This window comes from Manis javanica, chromosome 12 (genome assembly GCF_040802235.1).
Source record: "Manis javanica isolate MJ-LG chromosome 12, MJ_LKY, whole genome shotgun sequence".
Classification (NCBI taxonomy): Eukaryota; Metazoa; Chordata; class Mammalia; order Pholidota; family Manidae; genus Manis; species Manis javanica.
Genome location: NC_133167.1, coordinates 26,033,395 through 26,050,022, shown reverse-complemented (window position 1 = coordinate 26,050,022; position 16,628 = coordinate 26,033,395). Strand labels below are relative to the sequence as shown.

General features: G+C 43.5%; 1 long non-coding RNA gene across 5 annotated transcripts in view; it reads left to right on the top strand.

The window, feature by feature from the left end:
* Nucleotides 1–16,628, top strand: part of LOC140844970 (uncharacterized) — a 26,816-nt gene extending 10,188 nt beyond the window's left edge. Inside the window, exons 2-6 of one of the 5 annotated variants that reach the window (XR_012123564.1) lie at nucleotides 4,089–4,378; nucleotides 6,480–6,588; nucleotides 7,564–7,691; nucleotides 12,346–12,606; nucleotides 13,293–16,628. This is a non-coding gene — a long non-coding RNA (uncharacterized lncRNA). The other 4 variants (XR_012123561.1, XR_012123563.1, XR_012123560.1 and 1 more) reach the window with 4 other exon arrangements.

The window sequence follows — 16,628 nt, the reverse complement described above, 5'->3', positions numbered from 1 at the left end:
TCATCTGTGTATCTTCTTGGGTGAAGAGTCCAGATCTCTTGACCACTTTTTAAATCGGGGTTTTATTTTTTTAATTGCTGAGTTATAGGTGTTCTTTGTACATTCGGGTATCAAGTATGTGTTCTACAAATATGTCCTCCAAGTCTGTGGCTTGTCTTAGTCTCTTAACAGTGTCTTCTACAGAGCAGGTTTTAATTTGAATGAAGCTCAACTTACGAAATTTTCTTTTATGGATCATTATTCAGGTGTTGTATCTAAGAAGGTACTTAAATGTCTGGGAAATAAAAAGAGATCACTGATTTCCAGGAAGCAGCTTGAAAAATCTTTGATAGCTGTTACAGGCAGTCCTGCTGGCTCTCCATCAGCCAAAACCATGAGCACCGAACATCTCCTGCCTGCTCCCGCCTCCCCATCAGCGCCCTTGTCCCGACCGTGCCATTGCTTATGTCTTTCTGCAGCATGTGTGGACTCCACCAGTTTGAACTTCATAAGCAGGAAAGATTTAAATTCAGTTTTTGGATATATTATTGCTCCTCAGTCCCCCATGATTTCTTAAGTAAATTATTTTTTTAAGGCTAGCAAAGTATTCAAGTCTTTCTAACAGAATTATCCAACCAATCGTTCTAACACAAAAGCAGAGACAAATGATTCTGATTTATTTTCACAAGATGGTAAGTTATCTTTTTAAAGAAAAGTTATTTGCCTCTAACATTAGCAAGAAACTTCAAATTGGCAATGAAATTTGTAAGGAAGAATAATACAAAAATAAGGTATAACAACTTGTGGACATTTAGATGATCAGCAGTTTCCTAGGAACTCTCATTCTACTATAGATCCAGCCATTTATATAAAGTGACTTCGGTAATTGTCACTAGCAGAATTAATTTTCTCGCCCTCATACTGCCATGCTTTGTTTGTTAACTGTATCGTAGAATGTCTTACAGCCCATCTTGTGCTAATTGTACTTTTTAATCTACCTCCACGTGGACCCTTTTAAGGCAGGCATCAATGGTGTTCACAACCCAGTCCAGAATCTTCTGCACAGCAAGTTCCATTAAGTACTTGTTGAGTTAATTTGTTAAATCTTATCCAGTCATACTCACTGAGTGCTCAAGAGAACTGTAGTTTTGAGGAGTCGCATCTATAAAAGAATGTAGGGAAATGAACAGGTTCTGGGAAATCATCCAAAATTCCTGAAATGCTGAAATATAGAAGGAAAGAGGAAAGAAGACAGAGCATACTAAAGATGTTGAAATGTACGGAGGACTGACGTGGGGCAGGACTGCTCTTCATTTCCCCAAAGATTAAGAGAAGGAGGAAACAGTACAGTTGCAGAAATAAAATGAAGACTCAGGAAGCATGTGAAGAGGATTTTTTTTTTACCCTAGGGTTCTTGGAATCCCGAAGGAGATAAGCAGATCGCAAACAAGAGTAATTGTAGTCTTCTCCTAAGGGATGCAGAACTGGGTTGACTTCAGTAAGGCTAACTAAAGGGAACCCCGAGATGCTGAAGATAGGGGCAACCACGTGGTGGCCAGTTTCCTATCCACCCTCCCTTGGTCTTTGCATTTGCAAATTAATGTGCAATGAGCAAGTCATTTATTGCCACAGTAACTCAAATCGGTGCCTTTTCCTTCCTCGGAGGCCCAGTACAAGAGGGTGAGTGTTTGGAGCAAGAGCAGTGAAAATGTAAAACACTGCCAGGCAGCTCTGCTGGGAATCAGAGGCGAAGACAAATGGCTTCTTCTGAGTTTCTTGCAAATTTGCAACATTTTATAATAATAGGTTATTTACAGAGCCCTCAGTATGCAGGAAGGTACACGGGCCTCAGGAAAGGAGGAGTCCTGGTCTGAGCACCAGTTCACAGATGAGGAAGCAGCAGTTCTGGGCGGCCATGTACGTGCCTAGCCCAGAGCCTCTTGGCCAGTGAGTGACAGAGCCAGACACTGAACCCAGGTTCTATCCAGGCGCAGAGCTTGTGCCCACACTCTGTTACCCAGTGACCTTCGGATGTGAGACCCGCCTGATCGCCCTGACTCCTGGCTGCTCCTGGGGGCTTGCTGCTAGTGGCCTGAATGCCAGGTCCACGATCTGGGCCCATGACAGCCAGAAGAGCGTCTGCAGCAGCTCGCCACTGTTCCTGGACATCGCAGTCACCTGGGAAGCTTTACAAAAATGTTGACTCCTAAAGATTTTGATTTAATTAGACTTCAGTGCAACTTCAGCACAGAAATGTGTGTTTAACTTTTTATTGAAGTATATTGTACAAGTAGAGACATGCACATACCCAAAGTATATACGACAATGAATCTTTACAAACTGAAGGTACCTGTGTAGCCACCACCCAGCTCAAGAATCGGAACATCACAAGCACCCGGGAATGGTGCTTCAGGCTCCCTTCTAGTCTCTCACCCCCCCCTCCCCCAACCCCAACCACTGTCCTGACATCGGGCAGCAGAGGTAGTCTGTGTCTAGAGATTTTTAAAGCTCCCCAAGTGATTCTAATGTGCAGCCATGACTGAGAATCATCATCTTACTGTTGAAGGTAGGGAAGTAAGGATGACCTAAACCGAATGCATAGATGCAGGTAAACCAAAGTGAAAGCAATTTAAGAAACCCAAGCTACACCCATGCCTCAAGCAGGCTGCTGCCTGCCTGTTTACGTGGGTGGGTCTTATTTCACATCATCAAGTCAACAAGGATGAAAACAGTCTTGTCCTTTTTTAAACAATATCCTTCATTTAGAAACACCTTTTCTCAGCATTCCCCTCTTAAAGAACGCCTGCCATCCTGAAGGTTGCCAAAATTGCACTTGTAGATAATGGTAAAAAAATTATAGAGCGCTTTCTATATCCCAAGCCCCTTACTAAATGCTTCGTGCATTATCTCATTCAGCGCTCACAACACCCAGTAAAGACGGGTACTCTTATTATCCATCCCATTTTACAGATGAGGAAACCTAGGCATAGAGAAATGAAGTAAGTTGCCCAAGGGCACAGTTTGTAACTGGCAAAGCTTTGCTTCAAGAGAAGGCGTCTTGCCATATCTCTATTGTGGGTTTTATTTTAAATATCTATGCCAGCTGACCTCTACTACTAAACACCTGGGCAAATATTAATGCTGCACTAATTTCATGCCTTCAGTGTACAGTGGGCCGAGCGGGGATGGCAGTGGAGAAGAATCACAGAATTACCCACGTGTGTGGGACTGGGCATGATGGTCTTGCTGTTTTACCTCCTTCTTTTACAGATGAGGAAACTTAGCAATTTTGGGGGCCAAGAAAGAAGACTTTGGAAGACCTAATGAGCTGAATGAGAGAAAATTAGAGAAAGTCTAAACACTTGATGGGGAAAGGCTGGGCAAGGCTGTCATTGGACAGCTGGAGGATTTGACCCTATTCCTCTAAGCTACAGATGCAGGAGTTTGTGGCCACTGTTCACATAGCTTTGTGGCTAGTGCTGTTACTGTTATTATTTAATGTAACATTCTTAGCATAGCCACTTGTGCATATTGTTATTTGTATTATTATGAAAGTCTGTATAGTGAGCTTCTAGCCTCAGCCAGACGGGAACTTTGATCACAGTTGTCCGAGTTGGAAACCGGATCCTCTCAGGTTTCCCTGAGTTAGTTCAGGTTGTTTGGGTCTCAGGTCATACACCATTGGCTTCCAAGCACATTATCCTGGCAGCGGAAGGGGTAGGCTGTGAGAGAGATCTCCCTGAGAAGTTCTCATTGAAAACTTGGTGCTACACGTGTCCGTCTTATTTCTTGAGCTTTTCCAGACAGCAAAACATATCCCAGAAAATGAAGGCTTGCTGTTTGCCGTATTTCTCTAACATTGCTCTGGTGTTTCTGGGTTGTGTTATTTCCCCCTGCCTTTAGGTCTCTCCCCGCCTCTCCCCTGTGCAGGCATCTTACTCTCCAGGCCCTCACACCCCTTTGCCGGGCTCTGCTCCATATCCCTGGTCCTTTGGTAGGAGCCTCCCTTTGAGCCAGAGTGTTTGGTCTGTTGCTCTCCATTTTTTTTTTTGCTCAGAGCAATTTTCCCAATGTAAATTACACCCTCAATTACTTTTCTCTTCATACAGCCATGAATCACATTCTAAGAAGCTGTTCGGGTGGGAGCAGCTGGGTGCAGAGCCGGGAGGTTTAGCCAGTGCCAGCTTGTCACCCTCATGCTCTATGTGCCCTGGTGCAGCAGGCCAGAGAGCAGCCTTGTGCTGAGGCCGCCAGCCATGGGCATGCCTTCAGTGCCCATCTCTGCAGACCCTGCACTCTGATTACCTATGTGAACAGGAGACTGCTTATGGGAACTGCCCTGGACTTGGAGGCAAGAAGAATTAGCTGAACTTCAGGTGCTTGGTATTTGACAGCTGTGGTAAGTTGCATTAGTGCCCCCAGGCTTTATCTCTCCCTTACTGCTACCCTTGGTCACGTGGCTCTGCAGTTCCTCCAGCAAGAGATGAGTATATTCTCTGACCCATTGATTCCGACCCTGACACTTACTTTGGCCCATAGGATGTAACCAGATGTGATACAAGCAGAGGCTTGAAAGTGTGCTTGGGTGATTGAGCCAGCTCTTCAGCATCTCCCCTGTTTCCATGAGAAGAGCGTGCCTGGGTGAGCCCACTGATCCTAGGAGGGAGCTGAGAGAGATGTGGGGCAGAACTGGCCCAAGGAAGCTGCCCAAGCACGGCCCAGCCTAGCTTAGAACAGAGCTGCCTGGTTGACTCCCCCATGCATGAGCAAACCCAGCCAAGATCAGCAGGTAGTCTAGCCCACCTTCACGTGAGCAGATCTAGGAGCTGGAGTAGGAAGTGATTGTTGTTTTAAACCTCTGACTTTTCAGGTCATTTCCTACCCAGAAATAGTGATGAAACCATACCCTGTGAGACTAATTTGATGGTCATACAAGCCACTAGTAACAAAAGCACTTTGCACATGTAAAACTGTGAGGGGGTAAGCCTAGAGAAGCAGGCAGTTGAACAAGCTCTGGACCTGAGGTATGAAGAGCTGAGTTCAGATCCACTCCCCCGTCCCCATTCACTCTGTAAACTTGGGCAGATAATCTAACTTTTCTAAATTTTACTATAAATTACAGAGCCGGCTGGTAAACTCAAAACCATGAGAGCTTGAGAAGAGTCAGAAAGTTAACATGGGTCCTAGAACTTCATTAGTACAGTTAAGAAAGGGATGGGCAAGGTGGGAGACATGTCAGAGAGTATTTTGTTTGGGTACAAATAAAATGTTATGCCCCAATAAAAGGGACGGATGTGCTGAGTTGCAAATTGGATGACTTTTGAGAAGATGTTTGCTCTGAGGCTGAGAGGCATACTTGGAGCCCAGATAAAAAATAAAATCTCATTTTTCCAGAGGCCAAAGACACTGTCCTAAAAAGTATGGGACACAGGAATGAGTGACGGAGGAGAGTGACCCTGCAAATGGCTTAGTGAAGGTGCTTTTCTAAGAGCTCTTCACTTGGAATAAAGCAAAGCTGAAACAATTATGAAGTCTTTGGTCAGATGGAGATAATGGGTCAGGTTATCAGTCAGATGCACCCAGGTGGTTAATTTTTTCTTGGTTGTTTATTACCTACCTCTGGCAGGTCATCTGTTGTATGGACAAGTAGAAATATGGATCATTCATTCATTAAATATTGATTACATGTCTAGAACAATTTCCGAATTGCTCTAGACATTGAGGATGAAAACAGTGAATAATATATGATTCCTCAGCTAGCTACCAACTCAGGCTAGATGGATTTTTGAACATTGTCATTCATATCAAAACATATATTACTAGATCCTTTTCCAGAAGGGAAAACTGTGGTTCAGATATTAAATGGCCTGTCCAAAGTCACACAACTAATAAGAGAGAGGTAAAAAATTATACCTTTTGACTCTAAAATCTGTATTGTTTCTACTGAACTATGCTGAATCCTCTTGTTGGTTTTATTTACAAAAATGTTATTTTTACACATGGTTTTAGGAGTACAGCTCTGTACATAAGGTAAAGTAGAGTCAGGTGTTTGGGTTTTTGTTGTTAGGTAGAGAAGTTGTGTGGTTTATAACTTAAAGGATCCAGTTCTTAGGACTATGGAAGTGGGTTTTTCTATTGAATAGGGACAAAGCTTAAATGTACAAAAGGAAGGGAATGGTTTCCTCAAGTATGGTTCTGCTCAGTGGAATACTTTGGAAACATTAAATATGATGACTCTCTTTCAGACTTTATAGGTGACACCTAACCTGTCAGAGCTGCTCCAGGACGGCAATTTGAAAATATATTTTAAAACTACAAATGAATATGACTTTTGTTCTAACAATTGTAGCTTGAGGAACTTGTTCTACAGAAATATCCAGATGTACAAAATTATTCAGATCAGCACTTTTTTTTTTTTTGGTAAAATACTGTAAATAACCTAATTGACCATCAGTAGGGAACAGTTAAATAAGTGATGATACATTCTTATGATGGAACAGTATGCAACTACGAAGAGGAAAGAGGAGAAGAAGGAAGAGAATGAGAAAGAGGAGGAGCAGGAGGGACAAGAGGAAGAGGCTCCTTATGCTCATGCGGAACACTTCCAAGGTATCCCATTAAATGATGACGGTGTGATAATGCCCAAGGGAGATGGTAGACGGAGTCTGGGATTCCAGAAAGAGACAGCCGTGGCCTGACTTGCTAGATCAGAGATTTCCTCTTATTTCTGCCAACACTTATTAGCTATGTATTATATGAGAGGTGCTCAAGTATGTTGTATAGAAGATGTAAAATGATATGAGAGAAGGTCCCTCTCATCTACTACAGTCCAGTTGGGATCTACATGATCTTTATATAGGAAAGACAACTAACAATAGAAACCATCACATGATGAAAGAATGAACGTGGAATCACCCCTGTGTTGGGATGAAGGAGAAGTTTGGCTTTGAGGGTGTCAGGTGTTTTCAGGAGAATAGGGAAGTATTTAGATGGACTATGAGGACTGTGGGATCCAGGCAGGGCCTGCCAGTCAGGAGACTCTTTCAGCAGGGGCAGAGTCTGGAATGAGCAAGGTGAATTAGGGGCAAGGAGGACCACTTTGGCTAGAGATGGGGAGATGGACTTAGGGAGTGACTCAGTGCTAAGACCAGAATGGTAGGCTGGTGCAACATTGAAGACAACCTTGGACACCAAGATAAAGATTTGGAATTTTGTTCAGGTGTGTGAGCCAGGAGCAATATGCACAAAACTGTTTTGGGGAGTATAATCAGGCCACACGATGGATTGTAGCAGAGAAGGTCTGAGGTTAGCAGACTCATGGAGACCTTGACAGAAGTCTTGGGGTGAGGTGACGAGGCCCCAGCTAGGTTTCTGGCTGGAAAAGTAGAAATAGAAAGGCAGACACTGAGGCATTATTCTCCAGCCTACTCTGCCTGGACACGACTTTGCTATTCCCCTGGCAAGTTATAATTACTCCAACAGTTATTATCTTGAGTTTTATATGTGCATAATACTGTTGATTGTGCAAAGACATGAGTGTCAAAGACAATAGTGTTCAGTTGCATCTCTGGCTCTTTTCTACAGGCTGTTAACAGATTGAAAATGGATGCAGAGCATGTCTCCCAGCAGTTCCAGAGCTGTACCTAGGCTGCTGCTCTATCCTTGGAGAAATCATCAACATAAATCCACTTCCTGAAAGCAAACACCAATGGGTAAAAGTGATTCTTAAAAGTTATTTTTCTAGAACTTTTAGTTGTTTTTTTTTAAGAAGGAGCTGCTAAAATAATATGCAGCTGTTAAAAAAATTAAGTAATGATGAGTGCTATCATGTAAAGAAGTCTGGCTCTGTTGCTAAGGGATAAAAGCCAGTCTCCTGAGAGGATCATTGAGCACTGCTCCTGCTAAAAGCATTATATATGTTCTGAGTATGAAATCTGGGAGGCCACCATTCAGCTGGGGCACAGGGGATGTGGGAAGGAGGGTACAGAATGGAAAGGTTGCTTTTTTGCTTCTGAATATTTATAGTATTTTACAAGAGGGTTAGTGCTTTAAATGAAAAGATGTTTAAAGCCATTTATTACATCCCAGAGAAGGTTAGTCCCCACACTGCCTTCCTCAGGCTCAAACCTATTATAGGAAAATAGACAAAAATGCTAGATAGGGAAATAGAGGCAAGGAGAGTGAAATTAAAAATCATCATTGACGGGTAAGATTCCTCAAGGGAGGAACAACCTAAGACAGGCACAGTCGCAGGGGGGCCATCAGGTGAGAAATTGGGGATCAACAGAGGCGAGGCTTAGAACCTCACCCCCCCTGTTTTGAGAGAAATCTTCTGTATCCGTGAATGTTTTGCTGCCCTTGTCTAGCTTGGATTAGTCTATAGGCACACTTAGTCTATAGGCACACACCTGATCATCTACATTTGCCCTCTTACAGCACTAAACTATGTTTTCAACCTTTATCTTGCATCTACCTACCACTTCAGCATTTTATTAATAATAATAATAATAATAATAATAATAAGGGAGAAATGTGGGATCTACATATAAATCAAGTATAAAAATCAAACAAATATTCATATTTGACCTGATTGTTTATAGTTCATAATGTGTGATCAAAACCGAAAGTTTCTGTGATGAATGCCCTTGCACTGTTCACCATGTAAGAACTTATTCACTATGTAAGAACTTGTTCACCATGTAAGAACTTGTTCGTTATGCTTCAGAAGATTGGAGACTGTTGAGAATTAGGCTTGGGGTTGATTAATGATTGTGCATTGAGTCCCCTATACAGAATTTTATTGTTGTTAACAACCATATGATCAATAAATATGAGAGATGCCCTCTCAAAAAAAAAAAAAGTCATCATTGACCCGTGAGATCCCATCTCCACTCACTCCCTGGCAGAGTCTAGTGTGGCTGAGAGCTTGGATTTGTTTTGTGTGGCAAATTATTAACTTCTCCAGCCTTCAGTTTCCTCAACCTTAAAATGAGGATATTGTGGTAAAATAAGATACATACAGCATTACTTCACACAAGTGAACAACATCTAGTAAACTTTCAGTGATTAGCGGCCATTATTAGTATTGTCTATTTGACATTCCAAAAATAGCTAACAGTGGCCATGTACTTTTCCTTATCTCTTTAGTTATTTACTTGCTTGAGTCACAGAATGTTACCAGGAGGAAGAAAAAGGAAGAAACAAACCTAAAAACCAGCCTTCATCTCAACCCCTAAAGATAGTCATTATACACTGTGGTTTCTATATAGACTCCTTGAGAATAGGGTTGGGGCAACACAGAGGCCCCTTTTCTATAAAAGGCCAAATAGTAAATAGTTTTGGCTTTGCAGCCATATGGTCTCTGTCATAACTACTCAACTTTGTCCCTGTAGCAGGGAGACAGCCATAGACAATACCTATGGGAGTGGACATGACTGTTCCAGTAACACTTATAAAACAGGCTTCAGTCCAATTTGGTGCTGAGTCCAGATCTAGAAGAACGCTTGCTGTCTAACCGAACTATAATGTAACCCACGTGCCTAATTTTACATTTCTTGTAGAAATACAAAAAGACCCAGTTTCTTAAAAAAGTAAAATCAATTTCAGTAATATGTTTTTAACCCAATATATCCAAAATATTATCATTTTAACAAAATTAAGCTATTAAAAAATTGTACCTTCTTATTTCTATACTAAGTCTTTGAAATTTGCTGTAAATTCTGTACTTAGAGCACATCTCAGTTTGGACTGGCCTCATTTTAAGTGTTCATTAACCATGTGCAGCTAGTGGCTAGCTTGTTGGACAGCTCTGCTGTAGAATCTAGGTAGACTTTGTATGTATATAAATACATACATTTTAAGAAACAAAAGGAGTACAACACATATGCTTTTTACACTGAATAATCTTCCTTGGCGATCTTTCCCTATCATTCCATAAAGATCAATGTTTTGGTTTTTTTTTTGACAGTTATAGTATCCTATTACTTAGATTTATCTTAATCTATTTGATCAGTTCCCTATTGGTGGACATTTGTATTGTTCTTAATTTTGAATTGGTATTTAAAATAGTTCAGGGACTGTCCTTTTACATATAAATGTTGGCACCTGTGGGAATATATCGTTAGAGTAAATTCTTGGGAGGTTGACTTGCTGAGTCAAAGGTCATGATGCTGTTTCACTTTTTAATAACTATTGCCAAGCTGGAAAGCTGGAATTCTGTCTTGTTTTAATTTGTATTTCCAGTATGTTGGCACTCAATGGGTAATTGTTAAATAAATGAATAAATAAAAATCTGCACCATTGTGAGAGGGAGAGTATGGAATAGGGTGGGAATAGTTAATTACACATTAAGGAGACACAAATAGAAACACACTAGGTAGACTCTGTATGCATAGACATAGGAAAAGGCTCGGCCCAATTCCTCTTCCTCTCAGGTCTGCAGGCCTCGGGTCTCAGGCTGTGGTGTTTTGTGTAACACTGGGGAACTGTCCCCTCTGTCTGAAGGCCCGTGTGAGCCCCAGTCTCCCCTGATGTGGGCAGGACAGAGTTTCTGGTTAGGGGCTGGGGGTGGGGTCGGAGGTGGTTGAGGTGCTTCCTCCTCCCAGGGGCACCGGGGGTCAGACAAGCTCTCAGGATTCTGGAGTCCCATCCATGGAGGTCTTTGACGCCAATCCACTGCCCTTCTGGAATGAGATGAGGCTTCCTCCTCCAAGCCAAACAACTGTCTCCATGTGGCAAATAAGCTTCCACTCTCCAAAGGTCAAGTACAGAAATAGGAAATCTATGAAAACCTGAACTTATCCTGAGATCTTCCAGGTCCTTCCACTTGCTGAGAATTCTCCCCTGGCCTTTCTCCCAAACCAGAGCCTCTGGCCACACTCAGCCCTGCCTGGCCCTGGCAGGCCCCAACTAGAGCCTCTCGGCTGGCCTCCCACCCAGCCTAACCTCATTCTTCTCCTGTTCATCCAACCCTCCTCCCCACCCCCATCACCAACTGGATCCTAAAGTAGCCCTCTGGAAGGCAGGCCTGGTTTCTTCATCTCCCCAGAGGCTGCTGTAATGCCTGGCACAGAATTGGCACTTAATAAATAAATGTTAGTTGAGTGAAAGGACAGAATAATCACCAGATGTTTTAGCTTTCCATCCACGGCCTTCCATTTGGAATAGCACACGAGACAAGCATTGATCAGGTGCCATCTATGTGCCAGGGACTGTGCCAGGTACATAAGATAGACAGGGTTTCTCAGTCCACAGAGTTGATGATCTTGGATCCTTTTCTGATCATATCTAGCATGTCACAGCTCATGCTACAAACACCCATGAATCATTCTGTACTGTTATTCAGTCAAATGTTTATTTGAGCACTTATTACGTGCTAGCATTCTGCTTAATATATACTCTCTAATTTAGTGCTCACAAGACTCTTCCGAAGAGGGTAATACTGGCACCTTTTAACACAGCAGGAAAGTAAGATTAAGTGACTTACACAAATCCACATATGCCCAGCAGTACACAGGGCCGGCACTGGGCTGCTGACCTGCCCTGCTCAGCGTCCACACCTGTCCCCCAGGAGCTCCAGGGCCTGGCAAGGAAGCATCAGACCCTTCAGGGATGAGGGAACTGCTGCCCGGCCAGGTTAATACCTGGAGCCCCAGGCAGATCACTGCATGTGGGGGCTGTGCTGGGGCTGTGCCTTCTGGCTGGGAGCCTGGGAAGGAGACAGACAGAGGAGACTGGGGGTCACCGACTGCAGAGTTCCTTGAGTTGCTTAACATCCCTACACCTTGGTTCTCTGCACCTCTCACTGTAACTTTTAATGATGGACTTCTTTGTCCTTATTATCTTACTACTATATTGTGCTTCTGCATGGAAGCTCCCTGAGGGGCCCAGTTTGGGAGCCTCTTGTCCAAGCCCAGCCCCAGTTAATGGTGGGCCAGGCCTAGAATCTAAAGTAAAGTATGCTTACTTTTCAGGTCACATTGATTTTTATTTTTTGAAACAGAATACAAGTCAGGGGTGTTACTGCTCCTTGGACGCTATAATCAGAGAGGGTTTGCAGCATTCACAAAGGAGCTGCAGCAGCAGACAGGCCTTTGCCTTATATTCCCACTTCCCCGCCCCCCTGCTCCCCAGTTTCTCACAGCAGCCAAACCATCGCCCTCTCAAGGCCCTGCCTTTTGGAGCAAGGAGAGAAAAACAAGAGTAAGTCATTTTGATAAAATAAGAGCTAATAGATCCAGGTAAAATTATTGTAATCAGAGCCACAGACACTCCCCCTGGCCAGCAGGGGAAAAAAGTCTGTAAAATAATAATGCTCTCATTCTCATCTCTTTTTCTCCCCCTTCCCTGAAATTCTCCTTTGAACAGTGTACTTTTCTACCCTGATGATGTTTAAAATCTTGCCAGAGGCAGGAGCACAGAGGGAAAATATTCCTGCCTATAAACAGAGGGAAAAGTTTAATGGAAGTGATGGAGAATTTTGAGATTTATATTGGAGTTGGAAGCTGGAAAATCTAACACTCTGGAAATAATGATCCCAGCATCTGGTCACTTGGGCAATGCAGCCTCCTGTACAGCTTTAAAAATGTTGCCTGGGCTTCCTCCCGACTTGAAGCCACAAGAAGGATGGTTCGTGAATTCATTCAGTAGGCAGCAGACCCTAACTGTTTCCAGGGCACTTGGAGAGATACAGAGGGAAAACCCTGCTCTCCTGGCATTTAGATTATGGGGCACCAGGGAAGACAAACACCTGAAGGAGGAACCACGGGGCCATGTAGATGGGGATGGGTGAGCCGCAAGGGCCCTCTCACAGCCTCTGCTGCGCTGGCCAGGGTCCAGGGCAGAGGTCTCACCGGCAGAGCTCCCCTGTACAGGGACAAAAGGGCATCCTTGTACCTCCCTTGATCTTCCATGTGGCATGATCCATACCCCGACCCTGTGCCTTAGTTCATTTGTCATTTTAGATACTATCAGCCTGTGAGATCTGGGCTTGGGTCCCCTGCTCTGCTGGATGGTAGAAGAAGGGAGAAAGGATGCAGAGGACGGGAAATTGGCCCTGGTAAACTGTGAGCTGGGGGCTACAGAGCTGACTTTCTGAATTCAGGCTAGTCACTCATTCATTCTGCCCTCAGCTCACCCAGCATGCACGCTGAGCATTGTCTTTTCCTGACTTATGCTCAGTGATGGGGTGCTGACCAGGTTTCCCACCTCAGAGTCAGGGCAAGAGGTCTGATAATGACCCATATGCTTGGGGTGGCTGCCTGAAAGTGTCCATTCCTAGCTTCTACCTCTTTAGCATTGTTGCTCTTTTCCAGAGGAGGAGACTGGAGCTTGAATGACTGATTTACCCAAATACAGAGAGCCGGTGGGAGGCTGGTGTCTCCCAAACCACAGTCCACAGCATCTTCTGCTCTAAAATGCTGCATCCTCCTCATTCCAGCTCTCCTTCCCCTGCAATTTTATTTGCCTCCATTCTATCTGGCAGTGGATCAGGAGACCCTGAGTAAGAAAGAATACAGTCAACTTTACTCCAGCAATTCCACTCTGAGATATTTGCCGAAGAGAGAGAAACTTAATATGCTATCAAAAGGCTTGGACGTGAAATTTTTTTGCATCTTCATCATAATAATCAAACATTGAAAACAGCACAGATGTCCATTGACAGATGACTACACAAGTTGCAGTAGGTCCATGCGGTGGAGTGTCACTCTTTAACAAATGGATCAAATGACTGGTAAATGTGACAACACGCATGACTCTCACAGACATTATGCTGAGTGAAAGAAGCCACACACAACAGCGCATACCCTGTGATTCTGCTTATGTGAAGTTCTGGAACACGAACAACTGGAAACCAGATCAGTGTTTGCTTGCAGGGCTGGAAGGACAGGGTGACAGGAGAGGTGCAGAGGGAGAAGGGGGTTAGCTGGAAGGGGACATGGGGGAACTTTTCAGGGTGATTAAAATATCCTATATCTTTATAGGGGTGTGGAGTGCATGGGTATATGCATCTGTTAGACTAACCAATCTGTATGCTTGAGATTCATGATGACATGCAGAGCTAAGGGCAGGCTTTTCGAGCCATAAGCAAGATTGAAACAGCCATTTCTGAGTGTCAGCAATGTCCTGTTTTCATGTTAAATATTAATTGTTTTTCTATGTTGGACTGCTTAGGAAGATTTTGTGGTTACCACCAAGGAGTAGAAGAATGCTTTGGTGACATCATATCCTTCTAAATGGTTTTTCTCTTGGTAGTTTTTCTCTTTTCACATCCTCCCACCCCACCTTATCCTCAGTTCCTGTCTCCTGACCCCTGCCTCTCTCTCTTCTTGACATCTAAGGTGATGCTGTCCAAGCCCTGTTGCATTTTCATTTCAACTGTACTAAACACTGTCACCTTTCATGGACTTGAGCCCTCTTGAGGCACTGACCTCTCAATAGGCTGATCAGTCGTTCTTCAAGAGGACCCCTTCTTAAAGCCTAAGCACCCTAAAGATGTTTCCTGTAACACTTTAATATCTCTTGAATGAGAAAATATATGGAAAGGAAAAGCTACTATTAATTAAACATAATGTTTTTAAATGGATTTTCATTTTATTAACTATAGACAATATCTACATGCATTAAAATAATAACATAATATTGTGTACTTACGTGCCAGGTATTTTGCTAAGTACTCAACATGCATCATCTGCAATTTGCCCCACAACTGTACAGAGCAGAAACCATTGTTATCCCCATCATATAGACAAGGAAACCAAGGCTCAGAGAAGTTAAATAACATGCCCAGCTGATGGGAAGCGGTGGTCTCAGAACTCAGTCTGATGGGCATGAAGGATTTAGTGACACTTGATCTTGCCTTTTTTATTTACTTACTCTACTTACTCTGTGGACAGAGTTTGACATGCCTATGATTCACAAGCCTCTGGCTTATAGTCGGGGCCTCCTCAGAGTCTGAGATCACCAGGAGAGTCACAGGCTGTTTGAAGATCTAGTGTAGGTGCTGAGCCATTGGCCTGAAATTGAGCTTCAACTTGTTCTAGCACTCGGCGCTCCTAAACCAGCCCCCTTTTAGTCTCCCTCAAACCCCTAAGCGCCTGGCACTTGATCAGGCCTCTGCCCAGGCTGACTAGTCTCAGTGTCCCCTGAGGCTGGAGGGGTTAACAGTTGAGAACGTGTTTGCAGACCATTAGAAACAGTAATCACCTTGCTGAGTAACCTGATCTACCTCAAACTAAGGGGCTTGATTTTAGCAAACAGTTTAAGTGTCCTCTGTGCAAAGTGGAGGGGTGGGGCAGGCCTGAGCCAGCGCACCCAGGGTGCATTTCTTCTGGGCGGCTGGGGTTTCTGTGGTGATCAAGCCAGGCCCAGGGGCCGATTCCCGGGCCTATGCAGCTGAGTTCACAGCCATCTGGCTGCTTCTTCCTCTGGATTTCTGCAAAAGGCTCCCCCTTATGTCGTGGTCTGATACAGGCCCCACATCACGGCTTTCCCTCGCCCTCTTCTCTAACTGGTCTTCTCTGGACCGGGGGCGCAGCCTGAGTCTTTACTGTGTGCTCTAGGACTCGGCCTTCTTCATCCTCACTGCTGGGCACTCCTATTATTTTGCCTCCCATTTCACAACTGGGAAGGACAAAACACAGGCAGCTGTGTGTGCGCGAGCCAGCGCTGATTGTTAAACTTCCAGGAATTTGGCAAACTAGTGGTTCAACATGGTCATGGTTAGAAATTAAACATTTTAACAAAGGTTAAAACGAAGGTAATAAGTACTCAGAATTCATCACTTCCTAGTTACCGCATTTCACTAGTGTCTGTGCCCAGGAGGTGATTCATATCTACCATGTCTGTATGGTGGAAATGCCGTATAATGGTGCTCCTCTGCATACTTCTCGTTCTAACTCTCCATTTTGCGGTATCATGTTTGTACCTTGAAATTGGCCAGGGTGGGGCTATTTACACCACAGAAATTGGCAAATCTACGAATCAGGGCTTGTATTCCCCACCCATCCCCCAACCCCCTCCAAGTTGGTTGTTAAACATTTACCAGTACCTCTGTGCTAAGAGAGGTTAACGAACTTGACCAGGTCAGGAGGCTTGTGCTGGGGCCAAGCCTGCAGCTGGACTCCAGAGAGCTTACTATGGGGCTATGCCACCTCTTAAAAAATTGTAAAGGTTCTTCAACAAGTTCACTGCAAGGAAATGAAAGAGTTGAGGGAGGGTTTAATGGTTAAAAATTAAAAGAGACTTACAGACATATTACACAATCACTATAAGTACATCTTATTTGGATTCTGATTAAAATAAACTAAAAAAAGGACATGAGGCATTTGGAAATTTGAGCACTTACTAGATATTTGATGATATTAAGAAATTATTCTTTTAGGTGTGATAATGGTATCATCTTTTAGGGCACTGACTATTTCAGATGAAATGATATGCTTTTTGAGATTGGCTTTAATAATAATACTGGAAGGCAGAACAGCATGGAGAAGATAAGTAATGGCTGTATGTATATAGCATTTTACAACGCTGATGGACAGTGACTGCAATGGGTGGGTTAGGACTTGATAATACAGGTGAATGTTGAAACCACAATGTTCATGTGAAACCTTTGTAAGAGTGTATATCAATGATACCTTAATAAAAAAATA